Source organism: Heloderma suspectum, chromosome W (genome assembly GCF_057233095.1).
Source record: "Heloderma suspectum isolate Gila_16-S chromosome W, 16-S_ref, whole genome shotgun sequence".
In the NCBI taxonomy this organism is placed as follows: domain Eukaryota; kingdom Metazoa; phylum Chordata; class Lepidosauria; order Squamata; family Helodermatidae; genus Heloderma; species Heloderma suspectum.
In genome coordinates this window covers 68367853-68373086 of record NC_139475.1, presented here as the reverse complement: position 1 = coordinate 68373086, position 5234 = coordinate 68367853, and positions in this window count along the sequence as shown.

The window sequence follows — 5234 nt, the reverse complement described above, 5'->3', positions numbered from 1 at the left end:
ACAGACTAAAGCTTCCCGTCCAGTCAGCTGCAGGGAGTACTCAGGCCAAACCCCTCAAATTCATTTGGAGCTCTCAGGAGCTCTCTGGGAGCTTGCATGCTTCTGTAGTCCCTGGACCAGCTGGTGCAGCTTCGTCTGCTGTGCTCTGCTATGCTGAGCTGAGCTGGGAGGCGGGAAACACACTGAAGCTTTCCGCCCAGTTAGCTGCTGGGAGTTCTCAGGCCACACCCCTCCAATTCATTTGGAGCTCTCAGGAGCACCTGGTGAGCTCACAGCCAATAAGCAGGATTAATGGGAGCCCCCTGGGCTTCCTGCAGCCCACTTCCCTCTTAGACTCTGTCTCTTTTGTCTCCTTTGTCTCTTCAACCACTTCAACTCCCCTGCCCAACTGCTCTTTGCTCCCCCTGTTCAGTCCCTGTGTTCGCTCGCTCTCTGGGAGCTTTCCTGCATCTGCAGGCCCTCGACCAGCTGGAGCAGCTTGCTCTGCTCTGCTCTGCTCTGCTCAGCTGGGAGGCAGGAAACAGATTGCAGCTTCCCGCCCAGTCAGCTGGTGGCAGTACTCAGGCCACACCCCTCCAATTCACTTGGAGCTCTCAGAAGCACCTGGTCAGCTCACAGCCAATCAGAAGGATAAAGGGGAGCCCCCTGGGCCTCCTGCAGCCCACTTCCCTCTTAGCCTCTGTCTCCTTTGTCTCCTTTGTCTCTTCAACCACTGCAACTCCCCTGGACAACTTCTATTTTCTCCCCCTGTTCAGTCCCTGTGTTCGCTCGCTCTCTGAGAGCTTGCCTGCCTCTCTAGTCCCTGGACCAGCTGGTGCAGCTTACTCTGCTGTGCTCTGCTCTGCTCAGATGGGAGGCACGATACAGACTGAAGCTTTCTGCCCAGTTAGCTGCTGGGAGTACTCAGAACACACCCCTCCAATTCAGTTGGAGCTCTCAGAAGCACCTGGTGAGCTCACAGCCAATCAGCAGGATAAAGGGCAGCCCCCTGGGCTTCCTGCCGCCCACTTCCCTCTTAGACTCTGTCTCTTTTGTCTCCTTTGTCTCTTCAACCACTGCAACTCCACTGGCCAAGCCCTGCTTGCTCCACCTGTTAGCAGACTCTGCTCGCTTGCTCTCTGGGTGCTTGCCCGGTTCTGTAGTCACTGGACCATCTTGCTCTGCTCTGCTCTGCTCAGCTGGGAGTCGGGAAACAGACTGAAGCATCCCGCCCAGTCAGCTGCTGGGAGTACTCAGGCCACACTCCTCCAATTCAGTTGGAGCTCTCAGAAGCACCTGGTGAGCTCACAGCCAATCAGCAGGATAAAGGGCAGCCCCCTGGGGTTCCTGCAGGCCACTTCCCTCTTAGACTCTGTCTCTTTTGTCTCCTTTGTCTCCTTTGTCTCTTCAACCACTGCAACTCCCCTGGCCAACTCCTATTTGCTCCCCCTTTTCACTCGATGTGTTCGCTCACTCTCTGGGACCCTGCCTGCTTCTGTAGTCCGTGGACCAGCTGGTGCAGCTTCCTCTGCTGTGCTCTCCTCTGCTCAGCGGGGGGGCGGGAAACTGACTGAAGCTTACCGCCCAGTTAGCTGCTGGGAGTACTCAGGCCACACCCCTCCAATTCAGTTGGAGCTCTCAGAAGCATCTGGTGAGCTCACAAGCAATCAGCAGGATAAAAGGCAGCCCCCTGGGCTTCCTACAGCCCACTTACGTCTTAGCCTTTGTCTCCTTTTTCTCTTCAACCACTGCAACTCCCCTGGCCAAGACCTGTTTGCTCCCCCTGTTCGATCGCTCTCATCGCTCCCTCTCTGGCAGCTTGCCTGCATCTGTAGTCCCTCGACCAGCTGGAGCAGCTTTCTCTGCTCTGCTCTCCTCTGCTCAGCTGGGAGGCGGGAAAAAAACTAAAGCTTCCCGTCCAGTCAGCTGCTGGGAGTACTCAGGCCAAACCCCTCAAATTCTGATGGAGCTCTCAGAAGCACCTGGTGAGCTCACAACCAATCAGCAGTATAAAAGGCAGCCCCCTGGGCTTCCTGCAGCCCACTTCCCTCTTAGACTCTGTCTCTTTTGTCTCCTTTGTCTCCTTTGTCTCTTCAACCACTGCAACTCCCCTGCCCAACTCCTCTTTGCTCCCCCTGTTCGCTCGCTCTGTTCACTCGCTCTCTGGGAGCTTGCCTGCTTCTGTCGTCCCTGGACCAGCTGGAGCAGCTTGGTCTGCTCTGCTCTGCTTGCTCAGCTGGGAGGTGGGAAACAGACTGAAGCATTCTGCCCAGTCAGCTGCTCCGAGTACTCAGGCCACACCCCTCCAATTCATTTGGAGCGCTCAAAACCACCTGGTCAGCTCACAGCCAATCAGAAGGATAAAGGGCAGCCCCCTGGGCTTCCTGCAGCCCACTTACATCTTAGCCTTTGTCTTCTTTGGCTTCTTTGTCTCTTCAACCACTGCAACTCCCCCGGCCAAGACCTGTTTGCTCCCCCTGTTCGATCGCTCTGATCGCTCCCTCTCTGGCAGCTTTCCTGCATCTGTAGTCCCTCGACCAGCTGGAGCAGCTTGCTCTGCTCTGCTCTCCTCTGCTCAGCTGGGAGGCGGGAAACAGACTAAAGCTTCCCGTCCAGTCAGCTGCAGGGAGTACTCAGGCCAAACCCCTCAAATTCTGTTGGAGCTCTCAGGAGCACCTGGTGAGCTCACAGCCAATAAGCAGGAGTAATGGGAGCCCCCTGGGCTTCCTGCAGGCCACTTTCCTCTTAGACTCTGTCTCTTTTGTCTCCTTTGTCTCTTCAACCACTGCAACTCCCCTGGACAACTCCTGTGTGCTCCTCCTGTTCGCTCGCTCTGTTCCCTCGCCCTCTGGGTGCTTCCTGCTTCTGCAGTCCCTGGACCAGCTTGTTCTGCTCTGCTCGGCTCTGCTCAGCTGGGAGGTGGGAAACAGACTGAAGCGTCCCGCCCAGTCAGCTGCTGGGAGTACTCAGGCCACACACCTCCAATTCAGTTGGAGCTCTCAGAAGCACCTCGTCAGCTCACAGCCAATCAGAAGGATAAAGGGAAACCCCCTGGACCTCCTAAAGCCCACTTACCTCTCAGCCTCTGTCTCCTTTGTCTCTTTTGTCTCTTCAACCACTGCAACTCCCCTGCCCAACTCCTGTTCTCTCCCCCTGTTGGCTCGCTCTGTTCGCTCGCTCTCTGGGAGCTTGCCTGCTTCTGTAGTCCCTGGAACAGCTGGTGCAGCTTCCTCTGCTGTGCTCTGCTCCGCTCAGCTGGGAGGCGGGATACAGACTGAAGCTTTCTACCCAGTTAGCTGCTGGGAGTACTCAGAAAACACCCCTCCAATTCAGTTGGAGCTCTCAGAAGCACCTGGTGTGCTCACAGCCAATCAGCAGGATAAAGGGAAGCCCCCTGGGCTTCCTGCCGCCCACTTCCCTCTTAGACTCTGTCTCTTTTGTCTCCTTTGTCTCCTTTGTCTCTTCAACCACTGCAACTCCCCTGCCCAACTCCTCTTTGCTCGCCCTGTTCGCTCGCTCTCTTCACTCGCTCTCTGGGAGCTTGCCTGCTTCTGTCGTCCCTGGACCAGCTGGAGCAGCTTGCTCTGCTCTGCTCTGCTTGCTCAGCTGGAAGGCGGGAAACAGACTGAAGCATTCTGCCCAGTCAGCTGCTGGAATTACTCAGGACACACCCCTCCAATTCAGTTGCAGCTCTCAGAACCACCTGGTGACCTCACAGCCAATCAGAAGGATAAAGGGCCGCCCCCTGGGCTTCCTGCAGCCCACTTCCATCTTAGCCTCAGTCCACTTTGTCTCCTTTGTCTCTTCAACCACTGCAACTCCCCTTCCCAGCTCCTGTTCTCTCCCCCTCTTCGCTCGCTCTGTTCGCTCTCTCTCTGGGACCTTGCCTGCTCCTGTAGTCCCTGGACCAGCTGGAGCAGCTTCGTCTGCTCTGCTCTGCTTGCTCAGTTGGGAGGCGGGAAACAGACTGAAGCATCCCGCCCAGTCACCTGCTGGGAGTACTCAGGCCACACTCCTCCAATTCAGTTGGAGCTCTCAGAAGCACCTGGTGAGCTCACAGCCAATCAGCAGGATAAAGGGCAGCCCCCTGGGCTTCCTGAAGCCCACTTCCCTCTTAGCCTCTGTCTCCTTTGTCTCCTTCGTCTCTTCAACCATTGGAACTCCCCTGGCCAACTCCTATTTGCTCCCCCTGTTCACTCGCTGTGTTCGCCCACTCTCTGGGACCCTGCCTGCTTCTGTAGTCCCTGGACCAGCTGGTGCAGCTTCCTCTGTTCTGCTCTGCTCAACTGGGAGCTGGGAAACAGACTGAAGCGTCCCGCCCAGTCAGCTACTGGGAGTACTCAGGCCACACCCCTCCAATTCAGTTGGAGCTCTCAGAAGCACCTGGTGAGCTCACAGCCAATCAGAAGGATAAAGGGCAGCCCCCTGGGCTTCCTGCAGCCCACAGACCTATTACCCTCTGTCTCCTTTGTCTCTTCAACCACTGCAACTCCCCTGCCCAACTTCTCTTTTCTCCCCCTGTTCCCTCGCTCTGTTCACTCGCTCTCTGGGAGCTTGCCGGCTTCTGTAGTCCCTGGACCAGCTTGCTCTGCTCTGCTTGCTCAGTTGGGAGGCGGGAAACAGACTGAAGCATCCCGCCCAGTCACCTGCTGGGAGTACTCAGGCCACACTCCTCCAATTCAGTTGGAGCTCTCAGAAGCACCTGGTGAGCTCACAGCCAATCAGCAGGATAAAGGGCAGTCCCCTGGGCTTCCTGCAGCCCACTTACCACTTAGCCTCTGTCTCCTTTGTCTCCGTTGTCTCTTCAACCACTGCAACTCCCCTGGACAACTTCTATTTTCTCCCCCTGTTCAGTCCCTGAGTTCGCTCGCTCTCTGGGAGCTTGCCTGCTTCTGTAGTCCCTGGACCAGCTGGTGCAGCTTCCTCTGCTGTGCTCTGCTCCGCTCAGATGGGAGGCAGGATACAGACTGAATCTTTCTGCACAGTTAGCTGCTGGGAGTACTCAGAACGCACCCCTCCAATTCAGTTGGAGCTCTCAGAAGCACCTGGTGAGCTCACAGCCAATCAGCAGGATAAAGGGCAGCCCCCTGGGCTTCCTGCCGCCCACTTCCCTCTCAGACTCTGTCTCTTTTGTCTCCTTTGTCTCCTTTGTCTCTTCAACCACTGCAACTCCCCTGCCCAACTCCTCTTTGCTCCCCCTGTTCGCTCGCTCTGTTCGCTCGCTCTCTGGGTGCTAGCCTGCTTCTGTAGTAACT